This window comes from Pogona vitticeps, chromosome 1 (genome assembly GCF_051106095.1).
Source record: "Pogona vitticeps strain Pit_001003342236 chromosome 1, PviZW2.1, whole genome shotgun sequence".
Lineage (NCBI taxonomy): Eukaryota > Metazoa > Chordata > Lepidosauria > Squamata > Agamidae > Pogona > Pogona vitticeps.
Window position 1 is genome coordinate 346,579,632 of NC_135783.1, and position 18,462 is coordinate 346,598,093.

Below are 18,462 nucleotides of genomic sequence, written 5' to 3' on the forward strand. Positions count from 1 at the left end.
GTTTGAAACAAGACTAGCAAAATCCTAGGCGCCTCTAGGCTTCTCAGCTAGTGCAGTTTCTCCTGCATTGTAAAACCATATGCTGTGCAGCAATCTAAGCACTGTATTTTGAAAGGAATTCCACTAAATAATTCGTTAATTCTAAGCAGTTTCTGGTATCCTTGCTCTGACACGGCAACTCAGTTATTGTATTGCACAATATTAATATGTGTGTGTGTGGGGGGGGGAGAGTTTGGTTGGTTAAAAGGTTTCTAGAAGACACGCAAACATGATCAGCACCAATCTCAGCACGCCCTCCCTGGTTGCACACAACATCTAGTTCTTTCTGTAGTAAAAGTCACTCTAGCAACATCTTTAGGCAGAAAATGTATGTTCACTTACAGTTACTATCAGTAATTAGAAGAGAGAAAAAGTGCAAAATGGAGTCTTCAGACATACTTAGAGGATTGTTGAAGAAAGAAGAGAGAGGAGAGAAAGGAGTATTAACAATATATGTAGTAGCATTCCAAATAAACAACAGGAAGAGGGTTGCTGATTAAGAACTTTGCCAATCAAGTTAGCAACAAAAACAATCACAATGGGCTGTAAAACCTCCCATTGAAACCCAATGTAGCACATGCAAGACTATTTTTCCAGCAACTCCTTAAGTTGTCACTCACAGGTTGGAAAGAAAGAGGGAAATACTCTCCGTGATCAAGTCTGATACTGCACCTTAGACATATTTATAAGTATGTAAAAGACAAAAAGAGGGACGTGGTGGCGCTGTGGGTTAAACCGCAGAAGCGTCTGTGCTGTAGGGTCAAGAGAACAGCTGTCGTAAGATCGAATCCACACAACGGTGGGAGCTCCTGTCGCTTTCCCAGCTCCTTCAACCTAGCTGTTTAGAAGCATGCAAATGCAATTACAGTAGATAAATAGGTACCACCACGGTGGAAAGGTAACAGTGTTCCGTGTCTAGTCACGCTGGCCACGTGACCACGGAAACTGTCTATGGACAAACGCTGGCTCTACAGCTTGGAAATGGGGATGAGCACTCCATTTTAATCAGTGGAGCTTATGGAGGAGTTGACTCCCCAAATCCCTAGTGATTCAATGGACCTACTCGAGTGTGACTTTCTACACCGAGCAACAGGTTTTCAGCCATTGTGAAACATTAGAGGAAGACCAGCCTTCAGAAATATTAGTTTTTCCATACTCACTGGAGATTTTGGGGAACTGAAATCCAAAAAAAGGCAGTCGCTCAAGAAAACGCAGCATGTAAGAAATTCTGAAGTGTGATAGGCAAGGATCTCGTATGTAAAGAACAGAGGAATGTTAGAATGCAAGATGGATCCTGTCAGTGCTTTTCAACTTATTGTTTCCTGGATGAGGACGAAACAGGCCAACAAGATACAGTATTGGGGAGCTGATATTTTAGTCTGCCATCGGTGGTTCCAGTTTAGACTTGCAGCTGCCAACGGGATGATCCACAGAATCAGCCCGAGGTGTCATGAGCTACCTCGGCTTTCTGACAGCTTGCCTCTCAGGAACAGGTAGGAGGACTTGAGTATGAGTCAAAACTATTCCTGAAGCCTGGACTGACTTGTTGGCTGGTTTTGGAAAGCCTGGTATTGAGCAAACCTGTGATACTTGTTTGTCTTCCTTTTTAATGAATGAGATTGTGCGTTTCCCCCGCTCCTTTGTGCACAATGCTCATTTTCAGGGACTGGCTTTAGAGGCTGTGAGATTTTTGGCTTTGTGGGAACATGGATATGAATCTCCCAACTACGTGTCTGACAGTCTAACCACCAGTCATCGGTGACCTCCCAGCTACATCATGGACAAAAATGAGATCGCCCGCTCCTGGGCCTGCAGGGAGACCTCAGTTGTCCAGCAGAGTAAACCATGTGGACAACTGGTGGGGATGGGGAGACAAGGACACAAAAGCGAGGGAGTTAGGAAAGCCCGTGGCGATTTTAAAGATGGCAAAACAGGCAGACTGAGGCATAGACTCTTAAGACAAGTTGTAACTCATACATGCTTGGTACGTTAGCTACTGATTTTTGCAGCTGATAAAACTAAGGCAAGGCATAATTCAACACACATCCACAGTTGGACCCATCCAGTCCTTAGGCTGAAGGGAATACATGAAGGACTTTCAGCCCAATAACCAGATTAGACGACTGTAATGCTCTTTACGTGGGGCTACCCGTGAAGGCTGCTACAGAAACTTCAGCAGGTCCAGAAGATGGCGGCTAGATAGTTGAGTGGGGTGAAGAAATATCAACATATCTCCCTTACACTGGCTGCCTTGCACTGACTACCTGTTCGTTTCCATGCCAGCTTGAAGGTCATGACCTTGACATACAAAGCCCTAAACAGTTTGGGACCTTGATACTGGACAGAATGCCTCCTCCCGATTTACTCAATCTTCCCAGGTGGGGTAGTTCAGATTATTGACCCTAAGAGAGGCTTGGAAAGAGAAAGCTAGAAACTGGGCCTTCTCGGTGGCTGCCCACCACCTCTGGAACAACCTCCCACTTGAAATCCGCCTGGTGCCTTCACTGGGAACCTTCAAACAATCCCTCAAGACATGGTTTTTCAGACAGGCTTTTCCACAGATTACATCATGATAACATGGTGGCGGTCTCAGCATTTATTTTAGCTCCACCATCTTGCTTGGTAAATTAATGGTATTTATACTTACCTTGCTGTTGTTTTGCTTATTTGTGTTTGGATATTGTCATTTTGATTTTTGAATTAGATTTTTGTATAACCATTATGTTTGACATTTTTTAAGTGTTATTGTTTTATTGTGTTGTAAATCGTCCAGAGTGCCCTTGCAGCCAGATGACCGGTATAAAACTCAAACAAACAAACAACCTTGTAAAACTGCAGTACAGAGTCTGAAAAAAAATTCCTTTGGACTTCAGCTCCAAAAATGCACGTCTAGGATGGCTGGAGACTGGGGTGAGGAGCATTTTGGGAGTTGCAGTCCTAAAAGGAGATGGAGCATTCTGGCAGTTAAAGTCCAAAAAGACAGGATTTCCATGCCAAAGGCTAATCCAAGAGCCCATTTAATGCCACTTACATCAACTTGCAGTATTAATCTACTATGAAGATACATTATATAACCTCGACCACTTTTACACCAGTTTAAATGTAATGGAATTTTCTGTTAGGGTTCCGTTCCATCTCTTTCTCTCCCTCCCCAGTACAGATGTGTGGGTTTTCTAGGGTGGGGGAAATTTCCAGCTTAGGTTTCTGCTACACTCTGTGACAGACCAGGACTCTAGAAATCTAGGTTCAAAACCCCACTCAGGAATGGAAACGGGCAAAATATGTGTGACATATTTAAGGGCAAAACTACTCCTAAAATATGTCACACACCTTATAAACCATGTTAGGCTCTCCGTACATCAGAACTGGGGACATGGATTGTCTTTGGACAAACGCTGGCTCTATGGCTTGGAAATGGGGATTGAGCACCGCGCTCTAGAGTCGGACACGACTGGACTAAATGTCAAGCGGAACCTTGACATCAGAACTGACTTGGCAGAAAATAACATAACACTCCTATTTGGGTGTCTTGTGGTTGAATACAAATGACACAGAGATCCGGGCGATGTTTCATAGGTGCACACAGATGAAAGCTTGCTCCAAAGATGGGTGTGCGTGCAGGACACAAGTGATTCTCATGATTCTGCGGTTCTCCAGAGTTCCTTGGAAAGACAGAATGAGTGTTTTGCCAGCTTAACTCTACAATGTAGTTAATACCTAAAATGAAAAGGAACCACAATCCCTGCTGAGCTGGTCAGATGACTTTGGGATGGTTACACTCGTCCCAGCCCGACTCAGCTCATAAGGATGTTCGGGGTATAAAATAGTCACAGGATGCACCTTGCAGAACCGGATGGGAATGTACTGGCTAAAATAGCACTAGAACAGGTTAATTAAATCTGTGCAGGATTTGATGCCAGCTCATCCATAAATTCATTGATTAAAATGGGCCCACTTTGACTATACTTTAGAATAGTAAGTCACTAGCGTAAATTGCTTTGAGTTAGTGTATCATTAGAAGAAAGGTGGGGTGCAAACATAACTTATACTTAATTTTAGTATATCCTTATTGCTTTATTAATATGTAAATAAGGAAAAAGCTTGGGGAAGTCACCTTTATTGGACTACAATGCACAAAATGGAAAAAAAGGAATTTTCTGGTGACGACCTTCTGTAACAACAATACAGAGGATTGGAAAAGATCATTCTACATTCCAATCCCAAAGAAGGGCAGTGCCAAAGAATGCTCCAACTACCGTACAATTGCACTCATTTCACACACTAGCAAGGTTATAATCAAAATCCTACAAGGCAGTATGCGGACTGAGAGCTCCCAGAAGTACAAGCTGGATTTCCAAGGGGCAGAGGAACTAGGGACAAAATTGCTAACATGCGCTGGATTATGGAGAAAGCCTGAGAGTTCCAGAAAAACATCTAGTTCTGCTTCATAGACTATGCAAAAACCTTTGACTGTGTGGACCACAGCAAACTATGGCAGGTTCTTTAAGAAATGGGAGTGCCTGACCACCTTATCTACCTCCTGAGCAATCTATATGTAAGACAGGAAGCAACAGAACTGGATATGGAACAACTGATTGGTTCAAAATTGGGAAACGAGTATGACAAGGCTGTATATTGTCTCCTTGCTTATTTAATTTATATGCAGAATACATCATGCGAAAGTCTGGACTAGATGAATCCCAAGGCAGAATTAGGACTGCCGGAAGAAATATCAACAACCTCCGATACACAGATGATACAACTCTGATGGCAGAAAGTGACGAGGAACTAAAAAACCTCTTAATGAGGGTGAAAGAGTAGAGCGCCAAAAATGGTCTGAAGCTCAACATCAAAAAAACTAAGATCATGGCCACTGGTCCCATCACTTCCTGGCAAATAGAAGGGGAAGATATGGAGGCAGTGACAGATTTTACTTTCTTGGGCTCCATGATCACTGCAGATGGTGACAGCAGCCAGGAAATTAAAAGATGCCTGCTTCTTGGGAGGAAAGCGATGTCAAACCTCGACAACATCTTAAAAAGCAGAGACATCACCTTGCCAACAAAAATGGTGCTGGAGGAGGCTCTTGAGTCCTCTGGACTGCAAGGAGAACAAACCTATCCATTCTAAAGGAAATCAACCCTCCAATACTTTGGCCATCTCATGAGAAGAGAAGACTCCTTGAAAAAGTACTTGATGTTGGGAAAGTGTGAAGGCAAGAGGAGAAGGGGACGGCAGAGAACGAGATGGTTGGACAGTGTCACCGAAGAAATCAACATGAATTTGACCCAATTCCAGGAGGCAGTGGAAGACAGGAGGGCCTGGTGTGCTCTGGTCCATGGAGTCACGAATTGGACACGACTTAATGACTAAACAACAACAACAACAACAAGGAGCTCTTTGAATCCTGGTCTTTTGTAAACCACTAGATTTCAATCTTTAAAAATATAACTGCTAAAATAGAGTTTGTTTTGTAACACAGTACTGTATTTGTTCAGCACTTTCTGTTTGGCTTATTTATGTACTGCGTTGCATTCACATAGTGGAAGTTATTTCTGAATAAACAGAATCTCTTGCTCTTAACCAACATGACTTTAACCCAACTCCAGGAGGCAGTGGAAGACAGGAGGGCCTAAACAACAATACTCAGAGAGGGAAGTGAATTGAGGTTTTATTTGTCGACTGCAATGAAGCCCCATGAGTTTGGACAGGTTTAGTCGGTAACTCGGTACGGCACCGCCCTCTAGCGGTCACTACTTTTAGAAGCCGTCTGCGCAGGCGCCATTCCTTCTAACGGTAAGGCCGCCTAGCCATTTCCCCCCCCTCCCCGTCCCTATTTCGCTACTTCCTGCCAAAGGGTACTGCCAGAAAGTGTCACACAAACCGCAAACATTTCCGGCCCCCAAGCGAGTTTCCGGCGCAAAGTCGAGTTGGGGGGGAAAAAAAGAACTCGCACCGTCTGTACTCTCCTCTCTAGCTTGGCATTCTCACGAGGACCGGAAGTACGTCATCGCTCTTCTCTTTATAATTGACAGGGCGAGTTCGGGTGGGAAGCCACGCCCCTCGATCCCTCCTAGCGAATCGTCCTAGCGTAGAATTTGTTTGGGCGACGGCGCCGTCCTGTCGTGAGGAGGCAGCCAATGAGAGGCGGCGTCTGGAGCCGGAAGGAACGTCGGGAGCGCGAGAGGCCGGCTCTTATTTTTTTTTAACCCTTCGCAGGAGGTGACGGTGGCGCGTCGTTTGAGCGTTCCTGGGTTTTTAAGCACGTGCGAATGGCTGACTCTCTCCGTATGCTTAGGTATTTCCCCCCCTCGGGCTGTTTCACAGTGGGTGGCATCTCGCCCACCTTTGCAAATGTGATATTTACCGTTTTAGATATAAAGTCAGTAAAATGTCCCGGGTCAGCTAAAAAAAAGTGAAATGCTTTCGTTTTTGGGGATGTTTGCCTGCATTTTGGGCTCCGGTTTCAAAAGAAAAGTGCAGGCGTAGCCTTTAAACCCGCGGTTCTCCCCTTGGGAGACCCAGGTGGTTTTGGACTGCGACTCCCAGAAGCTCTGCTGGCCGGGGCTGCTGGGAGTTGTAGTCCCAAGAACACCCCCCCCCTCCCCGAGTGGCCCGGGAGACTGAGAACCCCGGGTTTAAATGGCCCGTTTGTGCCCTTTGGGGGATGATGGTGTCTCTGCTTCCCAGGCGTCGGGAGTAAAGTTCAGCCTTGCCTTCTCCCTTGCAAGGAAGGAGAGGCACCATCATCCCCCCAGGGCGAAGCGGTTCAGGAATGGACCGGGGCTTCTTTTGGCAAACGGGGCGTTTAGGGTCACAAGAGCCCTCCTTTCGGGCTGGAGGGAAGGACCCTCTCCTGCGCCCCGAAGGGTTATCAACATCCCCCCCCCAAAAAAAGCGAGCCCTCCTCTCCGCCTCTGGGCTTCAGATAGAAAAGGACTGCAGCTCCCATCATCCTCTACCTTTGAGAGATACTAGTAGTAGTAGTAGTAGTAGTGACTTGAGGGTCGAAACTTTTGTCTCTAAAGCATATTGCATTGTGGATGGGCAGATGAGAAATCTTTTCAAATGAGAAAAAAAAAGACCACATGGAAACTGTCCTCTCTGGATTCTGGCCTTTTCATCTAGTAGAAAACTGCCCCAAGATCAGTGGTGATCAGGGCTTTCCTTACATAGAAAGAGAGAACCGTTAGATGTTGAACATTGTGAACTTCATTTTCATATGATATGCTTGAAAAGTGAATGGCAATTTAGGAGGAGCAAAACACTGGATGGAAAGTAACATTTGCTCATCTTGCAGAGAGCACTGATAGAGAGGAAAGACATAGTGTAATGTTAGCAGTCTGTGTAAGTGTTATTCACCACCATAATCCTATTACTATAGTAATTTACAAATTTTAAGTGACGTTGCATTAAACCAGCAGCAGTGAGTTGCCCCCAATTAACATGATGCCAGTTGCTTTCTTGCTTGCATGTCTATCCCCTGATTAGGTGCACAAGCAGGTATATAACCAGCACCTTGTTAATTAGGGGCGCTTCAGTGCTGTGAATGGGATTTCACTTAATACACACACAAATTGGCAACGAGATCCTGCTGGGAAAATCTAAAAGAATGGCTGAGACAGAACCTGTACTGAAAATGAAACTAGCCATTCTATTGTCCTACTTTTTTTGGGGGTGGTGGTGGTAATATTTAATAAAATCAACCCTATGCCATAATGATGTCTTTACACTTTCTAACTGCTGCCCCCCAATGAGCGATATGGAGCGAGGCTGGGGAAAAGTTTCCGTGAAATGAGGGTTCATCATGCTGGATGTTCTAGGATAGAGTCAGAGAATGACATAAGATCCAGCTTCGTCTTTGGACTTCCTGTCTACCAAAAGACAGGGAGGGTGTTTAGTTTTTGGCCATCCTCATGCCTCCAGATTAATATGCTGTTCACTCAAAAATAAATGGTTAAATGTGGTTCTCCCTGCTGTCTAGAATAGTCTGCCCCTAGGAATAATCTGAATTATGATCTGTGGGCACATCTTAATAACACCTGCTTTCAACCAGATGTGCTCAAAGAAATGTTTGCTGATCTGGAGGGCTGATGTTGCCAGTTGTTTATCTAGGTACGCTGTGTATCTACTATTTTATTGTGCTGTGATTGTGTCTCTGTACTGTGCATTGCTTGGGTAGATTCGTTTAGGTAACTCAGTACGACACCGAGACACAGACTTGGGAGATCTGGGTTCAAATACCTGCTAGGGTGTGTGCATGGCAAGGATCATTCACTCTTTGAACATCTCCTGTACGTTGAAAACCCTGTAAATTGGGACAACTTGGTGGCACCTAATAACAATAATGTACTCTTGTATACGGTGAGCTGGTATATACCTTATCGTTTGGAACGCTTGGTTGCAGAGCTGGGTGTTTAGAGTTCATATCCTCACTGCGATTTCTAGGAAATGGGTTCGCTGAGATCCTGTGGAGCATTTGTATCTGAGAGGGTTAAATGCCCTGCCACCTGTATGGCCTTGGCTGGGTCCCGGATCATCACCAGCAGGGGAGATTATTAAACTATTTGTAATCCCCCTGTTACAGCAGCTCCACTGGCTGATGATCTATGCCTTGGCAGAATTTGAATCCAAAGTGCTGTTTCTCATCTATAAAGCCCTAAATTACTTGGGTCCAAGCTATCTCAAGGACTGCATCTTCCTTTATGTTATGATGATCAGGAGAAACCTTTCTTTTTGTCCCACCACCTTCACAGATATGTCTGATGAGGACACAGGAGAGGGCCTTCTCTGTGGCTGCTCCAAGACTCTGGAACTCCCTCCCACTGGAGGCCCAGCTGGCCCCATCTTTGCTGCCCTTCTGCAAGCAAGCAAAGACCTTTCTCTTCAGGCAAGCTTTCTCTGAGTCAATGACTGCCTGAGTGGGTTTTAAAAAATGCATTGTTGAACTTTACTGCCTTGAATGTATTTTGGTGTTGCAGATGGGTTTTTGGTATTGTGCTCATTGATTCTTTTAGTATTGTATATTCATTGTTATTAATGTTCTTACCGTCTTTTAATTGTTATAAGCCACCTTTGGTCTTTTTTAAGGACAGAGGCAGGTTAAACATATTTTAAATAAATAATAATAAATAAATTATGGATATTTTAGACAAAGGCAACCTTGGGAAGAATTAACTTGATCACATGTGATGTTTATATAACCTTGAGAGAAAGCACATTTCCCCACGTCTTCTGTAATAATCTAATCTGCTTGGATTATTAGCTTGCATCTGAGTTATGCAGGTTTGAATCTTCTCCTGCTCCTGTGGGTTGGAAAAGCCGTTTGGCCTTCGGTGATAATCAATGAGCTTAATTGCAGTCTGTCAGAGTTCTCAGGAGGAGAGCTGTAAATTGCCTCCTGCACTAACAATGTTGTGTTAATAATTAGAAGTATCTTGTAGTGATGCTACCTCTTCGAAAGGATATGTTTACTCATTGTTTCAAATGTGCTCTTATTGACAAACATATGCCTCTGTTTTGTTTCCTGGATGGCAGATACCCAAGTGTTTACAAATGTGTGTGGTAATATGCCTTGTAATTAGTCAGCAAATAATCCAGATCACAAATTTATGAGGTAATTGAACAAGGGACTGCCAGATTCCTTGTTTACAGATACAAGAGAGAGGGGCCTGTTTGTCCTAATTAAGGAACAGATAAAGGGCCATAGGCATACAATTCTTGTTAAGAAAATAGTTTCTGGGTTTGTGTAAAATTAATCTTTTTGTTTCTGTATAGGATCAGAAGAAAGATACCGGTGGACTTCTGAAGATGAACCTCTTGCTCAATTGTTCATATCCGTGTTAACTTGGGAATAGAATGAAAGTTCTTGCAGGCTTGGGAGGTAAGTGTTTTAATTAATTTTTAATAAAATGATATGCACTGGAACAAAAGCAGCATCATTTTTTGCCTGGACATCAAGATGGTAATGTCTCACAGAGGTCGACGGAGTAGACCCTGTAGCTGCACGGCAGATGTGAGGAAGTTCTGTTACACTCTGGAAGGCAGTAGAAGCTGACAGCGCTCTGCTAGAATGAGCTTTTAAAGTGTTCAGGCAGTGTTAGCTCATAGGCCAATAAGATGAGAACAACGAAGAGTCTTGTAGCACTTTGGAATACGTGTTTGTAGACTTCAGCCTGGCTTTTGGAGATGGTTTTGCTGCAGCAGAGTAACTCTGCTGCCCACCCCCACCCCCTTGAAAATAATGATGGCCAATTTTTTGGTGTTTCATAGTGGGTTACACCTGATCTGAGCACTGATGCTTAGCATAGCATACGGTACTATTTTTTTACTGTGGCACCCTCTTGTGGCAGATTAGTGCTAATGCCATATTTCAAGGATGAGTGATCCCATACTGCCATCAAGTGGCCAAGCCGAGGAACGGATCTGCACACATCTAGTATGAACAAAGTACAGTACAAGGAATTACAATAAAAGGTCGTATTTTGTAAACCAGAATCAAACCAGCTCAGCGGCAATGGTAGCAGCCTCTGGGGTCCCGTCACCCACCTCCACCTGATTCTTAAGGCAATTTGAGGGATTGTCCCAGAAATCTTATTTGAAGAAGAGTTGCATAGAGGTTTTTTAAAAAAATGAAACAAACAAACGATACATGAAGACTCCTTAAGGTGAGTCATTCTTTCAATAATCCTGTATGGTTCGAACTGCAGGGGTGACCTACGGTTGTTTGCTGCCTGAGGTAAATAATGCAGTGGTACTCCCACCTGTTCCATCGACCAAAACCAAGTGGGCTTATCATTTTTGAACTGCAGTGTTTGAAGGGATCCTGAAGATCATCGAGTCCATCCCCTGCCAAGGAGGCCCAGTGGGGGAATCAAACTCCCAACCTCTGGCTCCACAGCCAGAGACTTAAGCCGTGGAGCTTGCTGTTCGGTCTCCCAAGAGTGACAGCGAAATGGCGTCCTGTGCCACAACTGAGGGCACCTTGCCTGAGGGAAGAAGGTGTGGGGCAGGCTGCAGGGCCCTCAAATCTCTCCTCCTGGCACCTTCTTGCCGCCTTCCCATGTATGCTGCCTGAGGCAACCACCTTAGTTTTGCTGAAATGGGCGACTTCCCCATGTCCAGAGGCTGCCCACTTCTGGTTTCACCGAAAGCCCCCATCAGCTTCAAACACAGCATTTTTTAAAATGCCGGATGTGGCATCTTAGGTTTTTAAAAAAGACATTTTTTGTTGAACTTGGGTGATTCATTCAGTGATTAATATTAAAGTAATCATTAAGGAGTTGATTAAATGGTTTTTTTTCCTCATGCATTTTTCTTATGTTAAACAATGTTCTTTCAAAGAAAGGGTTGAGGGGCTCAGAAGGGGTGAGGCTGGGCCGCCGAGAGGGTGACGTGTGATCTGTCTTAGGCCTACCTCTAGGGCTGCCGTCGTTAGAAGGTCCTTAGCTAAAGGTGTCTCCTGCTCAGCTCACGGGGGAGGAGAGATAGATGTCTGAATTCAGAGCTCAGCCTGTGGGCCATCTGTTATGGTGGCTCTCCACTAAGAGCGTTTGGGGCAGTTGTGGACATGGCCCATGGTGGGCAGGCTTGTGTAGGCACTGGGCAAGATGAACCTTATGAGGCCTATTTATATCCGATGCACTGCCTTTCAGTTGTTTCTGGGTCTTGAATCTGAATAGCCTGGGTCCATTTGGTTTTTCTTCCTTCACTTGCACAAGAAGCAAAGCGTGCTGCTTCTATGCCACCCCATAGTGCTTCAAGCACTCTCTGGATGGTTTGCAAGTTAATGATGCAGAGTATACTTTGTCTCTGGCTCCCAGCCATCTACGTACTCAGTGGACTGATCTTATAAGGAAGGAAGGCTGAGTGAACCTCCAGCCAGCAACTTGAGCCCACCCGAATCGAATTCAAGTCACGAGCAGCGTCTCGATGGGAGTACAGTGGTGCCCCGCATAGCGAGGTTAATCCGTTCCGGATTAACCTTCGCTATGCGAAAACATCGCTGTACGGGGCAGGAAAAGCCTATTGGAACGCATTAAACTTAGTTTAATGCGTTCCAATAGGCGCCAAAACTTACCCCTCTAGCGATGTTTTCGCTGGTCCGGCAGCCTGTCAGTGTTTTCGCGCCCTCCCCTTGCTTACCGAGGTCGCGAAAACACTGGGGGGGGGGCATTTCGGGTCAGGCCGCGGATGACCCGAAATGGCACCCTGTCAGTGTTTCCGCGCCCTCCCCTCGCTTACTGAGGGAGCGAAAATGCTGCAGGGGGCCATTTCTGGTCGTCCACGGCCATTTTAATGGCTGCGGATGACCCGAAATGGCCCCCCGCAGCGTTTTCGCGACCTTGGTAAGCAAGGGGAGGGCGTGAAAACACTGACGGGGCCATTTCGGGTCATCCGGCGGCCATTTTGGAGCCACCAAACAGCTCTTCGGCGGCTCCAAAATGGCCGCCGGACGCCCCAATCGTCGCAAAGCGAGTGCGGCGATTGGGGCAGCTCCGTATAGCAATCCCCAAAAAGGGATCGCTATACGGATTCTTCGTTATACGGTGCACTCGTTAAGCGAGGCACCAGTGTACTGCAGTTTAACCACTGTGCCACAAGGCTCCTTAGCAAGACCTGCCTGCCATTCCTAAGTCCCTTCAATGATGGAAATGGAACCGTTTGTGGGTAACAAAGAGGGAAATCTCAGTGGTGGCTTTAGGAGGAAGGTGAATTTCTATAGGAGGAGCCGGCCAAATGTGGACTGTGCCCTCCAGGAGTCAAAGGCCGTTGTGAGCCTCCCTTATTTTAAGGTTTCTAAAGTGACCCTGAGAGGGCACGAGAGGCTTTTTCAGATTTTCATGTTTCTCAGAGCAACGAGTGACGCAGGAATGGGTGCAAATGCAGCTCTTAAAAATATGGCATGACTGGGTACGGGTGTAAAGCAGGCCGGTCCATAATACAGGGATAACCAAACACATTCTTATCCCGTGTATATAAATGGGAGTTTGAAGCTTGTAGGCTTTCCATTGTTTTGGATTTTAATTCCCGTCGGCCCTCCTTTCTCTTGCCAGTGGGCGGGGGTTATGGGAGACGTAGTCTAAAACCTCTGGAGAGCCGATGGTTCCCCAGAACGGCAAGAAGTGGAGGCAAGAACCTTGGAAGAAAAGGTTGCCAAGCTCCCCCTTTCAACATTGTTCCAGTGCTCTTTTCCAGCCAGAGCCCCTGGTGGGAACCCCTTTTTGAGTCTGTGGTGGCCTGCACAGTTTTCTTGATGTTACTTTCACGGTCCTGTTTATTTCATTTTCATCATAATTTGGGGATGTGCGTGGAAACCAGTACAGCGAATTGCGTAAAAGCGCGAATGGGGAGGTCCACAGTTCAGGTTGCACCTCTGGTTAGACATGTCCTTCAGCCTCCCTCTCCCCTGCCCCTCCGAATAGTCATGATGCTGGCTTACCTCATGAGGTCATAGCCAGGGGGCCACCTACGTGTTGAGCTCTCTGAAAAAGCTTAACACCAATGAATCCTTTTGGTGTTTGCATACGTTTTGCATACTTTAGTGGGGCTAATTGAGAAGGTGGCAAGTATATCTCTTGGTCACGTACCATCACCTGCCAGATGACACCATGGTATGTCTTGTGGCCACTTGTATTAGTTTGGGGGAATTAATGCAAGCGTTACATGAACACCACCAGTAGGGATTTGGATGTTAACTATTACAAACAAGACTGATACAGCCTTTGTTGTAATTTACCTCCAAATTAGAATACTCCTGTTGAGCGCTGCAGTGAGCCATACCCTTTCCCAGGAGACTATCCCATCTATTGGGGCCATCTTGATTCCCCATCTTTTAGCTGCACCCAACTTTCTGTCTGGCCACCTCTGGTTTTACTGTGCCTGTTTTCTCTTTCACTGTTGAAAATTATCGCAAATGGGTGCCTTGAGCACAATCTGCCACCAGTATGAGGAAACTTGCCACTATCAAGATGGTGCCCACCCCACTGGGGACTCCCATCTTCTGACCACATGCTGATGCTCTTCATTTGGCTTCAGCTGACAGTTCTTGCCTAGAGTACCAACTAAAATTAATCTCTAGCTTTTTCTGAAACCAGTCATACCATATTTTCTGGATGTCCTCCAAGTCTGAAGCATCCATCTCACTATCATTCAGACTTGTTGAAAAACAGCCTTGACAATTGCTTTGTGTTCCGGTGAGAAGTGATGGAACTGATTAACTGATGGGGGGGGGGAAGAGGGGAGAGAGAAAGGAGTCAGCTTCTGAGATTTTCCCATGTATGGTGTCACTTTGTGAATAGCAGTGAGCAGAAGAGGGGATCCTGTAGACCATCTTGTCTGCTACCATAGGTGTTGTCAACATTCAGGCTGCCCTTTACTATGTAAAGCTTGGCACTTTTTTTCCCTGCTGGCAAGGCAGGGCAAGATATGGTGCAGAAATATCGGGCCATTTCCTGGCTTTTTGAATCGTGGGCACAGAAGTAGGACATCCCACATTCATAAACTAGAGGGTTTTTTTTTTGAAGAATTGAATTGTTTTAAATAAAACCTGTCGTAAATGGGTGATTATGTTCATTGTTCTGTAATTATGGTAGGCTTTGGCATTAGGCAAAATGATTTACATTTTTATTTGTAACTTCCTTGGAGCTGGTGAGGGGTGTGTGGTTCTTCTAGAAAGACAGGATGGAAATCAATGTTGAACCTGTCTCACGATCCCCAGTGCTAGCAGCCGGCGGGTAGACGGGTGCGTTAGTTTCTTAGAAGGCACAAAACGCTTGCCTTCTCCGAGACCCATTCCAGTGGTGCTGAGCGAATTGGATGGCAGCGGTGGAGCGTCTTCAGATTGCATTGCCTTGGAAACCAGGTTTATATAATAACTGTGTATTAGTTTGGGAATTGCAAGATAGCTGGAAGGCTCAGCCGGAGAAATAATTGAATGCAGAAAAATGAGTCATGCTCAGACTTTTAAAGAATTGCCATGTTGTTTGAAGGGCTGAGAAGTGACTTCTAACCTTGGGCCAATTTGTACACGGTATTGAAGTGACTCTCGAAATAGTTCAGCAGCTCTTGACATGGGCCAAGTCTGCATTTCTACAAACAACACATAAACACCAAACGACTCTTTTTCTTCACTAGGGTGCTGTATGTGCCTGCATGGTGAACCTGAGGGAATAAAGGTGAGCTATGTTGCTAAACACAAGGGGGCTGGAGTTTTTGTAACTGACGTATTGTAGCAGTAGACTGTACCCTCTCACTGTGTGAAGCCTAGCTCACATGTGCATGGAGTAAACAAAGCTTTTTTACATAAATGCACTGTGTAGAGGATACTCATGGCATAGAAATTCCATGAAAGAACAACAGTATTCGTGGCCTGCTTTTTCATCAGCTGCAACAGACTTCACTTAGAAGGCGCCTATTGGCTAGCACCCATACCATCTTGTAGTACCCACTTCACAATCCTTGGAGCCTGGTTTTGGAGACTTGATGGGTGAAATTGAACAAGATTATAAGCCAGGGTATTGTGAGAAACCAGGGTTGTTGTTCACACATAGAGTACTTATGCACATCACCTAATTGCCTCCACAAGCAACTACGTTCTGTGGCTTGTTTTTCGTGCTGCCCAAACACGGGTGGTTTGCCTTGCTTCTCTTGGAACAAATAAGAAAACCAAGCCAAAAAGACCTGGCTGCCTATATTTGGACAAAAAGAAATCATGGAATTTTGCTCTATAGTTTGTTCAGCAGCTTCGGCTGCAGTAAACCATGGTTTCAGGACTTCCTGATGTACAGTATCATGTAATAGAAGCCATTGGGATCAAGGACTTGCTAACTGATGTTGGACTTAACCCTCCCAGCCTGATTTGAGCCTTGATCACCAGTGACATTTTTGCTGCAGGGATCATGAATTTAATGCCACTTTTTAGGAACGTAGAAAGTTGACTCACCTTGAATCAAGTTATTGGTGTAAATAGTCTTGTATGGTCTACTCTGGCTGATAGCAGTGGTTTTCATAGAATCATCGTAGGGTTGGAAGGGACCTTGGAGGTTCCCTAGTTCAACCCCCTGTCTAAGGCAGGAGACCTCAGACCATCCCGAACCTCAGACCATCCCGGATAGATGGCTGTCCAGTCTTGAAAACTTCCAGCGATGGGTTCAGGCAGAATTATTTCCTAGCCTTGTTCTTGATGGTCTTCCCTTCATAGGATACGTGTGTTCAGGGTGGTGGCTGATAACAATGCTAATGCATATACCAGTTTTTTTAAGAAAATGGAGGGGGGGAACTCCAGGCACAAAGTACATGGGTACTTAATTATCAGCTGCATCCCATTAACCACACCCTAGCCTGATCGTTTTAAAAATCTATTTCTGAGTTAACCAGCAGTGGAAAAGAGCAGTGGAGTGTTGGTGACCTTTTCATTACTTCACCCAGTGGCATCAAATGGGGCGGGGTGGTGGTGGATGGGGACAGGATGAAACCTTGTAATAGAGGTTGCAAAAGGAGACTGTTAGGTTAGAGGTACCTCCGCCTTGCCCAGAGAGTGAATCCAGAAACACAGTAAGCGATATATGAAAAGCCACCAGGAGGTTTGGGAGAACCCAAACTAAAAACATGCCCAATGCAAGTCATCTGCCAATGCTGTTTTGGTTTCATGCCTGGGCCAGGAATTAGACTGGAATAAATGTATAAAGGTAAAAAGGTAAAGGTTCCCCTTGACAATTTTTGTCCAGTCGTGTCCGACTCTAGGGGGCGGCGCTCATCCCCGTTTCCAAGCCATAGAGCCAGCGCTTGTCCGAAGACAATCTTTCCGTGGTCACATGGCAAGTGTGATTTAGACACGGAACGCTGTTTACCTTCCCACCGAGGTGGTCCCTATTGATCTACTTGCATTTGCATGCTTTCGAACCGCTAGGTTGGCGGGAGCTGGGACAAGCAACGGGTGCTCACTCTGTCGCGTGGATTCGATCTTACGACTGCTTGGTCTTCTGACCCTGCAGCACAGGCTTCTGCGGTTTAGCCCACAGCTAAGACTGCACTGACAGGCAAGAGACTGGATTGGGGTGGGCCAAATGCAGGCCTGCAGTGCAATGCTCTTGAAATCTTTCGTGAGGTATGGAAAAGGGTGTGATCAGGTTCATCTACCTTTTGGGGCAACCCCTCGTTCTCGGCGGGAAAAGACAATGGAGTTGTTTTAATAACTTTTAAACTTTCTTCTTTTTTCATGCCCGCATCCGCCTGCACATCACTTATCGGATCAAAACCTTTTAACTCTGGCAGACAAGCTGCAACTGTCTGAAACAAAACTCTTTTCATAGTCCCAGGGACTTAATGGGGAGGTTCCCCACGCCATTCCTTGTATTCCGGTTTTTTGGGGGGGGAGTACAGTACTTGGGTGCAGGTCGCCCCACAACATGCGTGTCGTACCCACCCTCTCTCATCGGGTTTGTCGTAGAACCTGTTGTCGGCGATCCTTAACTCGCGCTGCTCACGCGGTGCCACAGTCACGGTCCACTCTCTGATGATATATCGTTGGGGTTTCTCTTCTCCTGTCCCAAGATCTGGCAAGAGTCCTCCCACTTGGAGATTAGGAAAGTCCTTTATAAGGCTCTGGGTTCTTATTGTTTCAAATGCCTTTCTTTGCGCTTCTTTCCTTTTCTCCTCGTACTCTGCCAACACCAAACTGAACCATCTCACCCCTTCTTCATTGATATCCTCTTCCCACATTGACACCTCTTGCTCCGCCCATTTCCCCTCTATCAACCCCTCAGCTAAGCAAACCTCCGTCTTTCCCGCTGTGTCTTTTATTTCCAATCTTCCCGCCTTTTCGTCAAGTGTCACGTCGTTTATCTTTGGCACCCCTTTGTTTGTCTTTTCTTCTCCTCCTATGTTCTCTATTGTCGGGGACGGCGCACTGGCATTCTCCACTCCATCACAAAGGGTCCTTGCATCCTTGATAGAAGATGCAGTTCCCCCAAGTTTTTGGCCTCTGCTGACAAGCTTTTGGCCTCGATTTTTTGCCTCTCCCCACCCCTGCAAAATCTGGGAATCATCAGAAAACAGGTTGGGGAGCAAAAATATGGCGACATTGCTCCTGATGCCATGTGTGTGTGTGTGTGTGTGTGTGTCTTCCAGGATGCCTTTTTGTTTGTTTGTTTGTCAGTTGTGCTCGTAGTGGAGGAAGTGATTCCTGCGTCAGAGGGGGTGTGTGTATCAGCTGGACCTCAGGAAGTCCCCCATCTGCATTAGATGACAATTAAGCGATAAAAAAGGGTGATCTACAGGTGGTTTGTTGACTACATCTGTATCCCTATTCATTTCTTTATCATACTCCCTCAGTCCTTTGTCACTGTTGATTTTGCCTTTATTTGGCAAAACAGTGTGCTTATTTCGGTGAAGATTCTCCATCATCCAGGTGAGGTTATCTGG

General features: G+C 45.6%; 1 long non-coding RNA gene across 2 annotated transcripts in view; it reads left to right on the forward strand.

The window, feature by feature from the left end:
• The first annotated feature begins 6,227 nt into the window (after positions 1-6,227).
• The window catches only part of LOC144586073 (uncharacterized), a 64,865-nt gene continuing 52,630 nt past the window's right edge, over positions 6,228-18,462 (forward strand). For both annotated transcript variants that reach the window (XR_013540795.1, XR_013540796.1), the window contains exons 1-3: positions 6,228-6,337; positions 8,796-8,929; positions 9,817-9,922. This is a non-coding gene — a long non-coding RNA (uncharacterized LOC144586073). The remainder of the gene's footprint in view (positions 6,338-8,795; positions 8,930-9,816; positions 9,923-18,462) is intronic.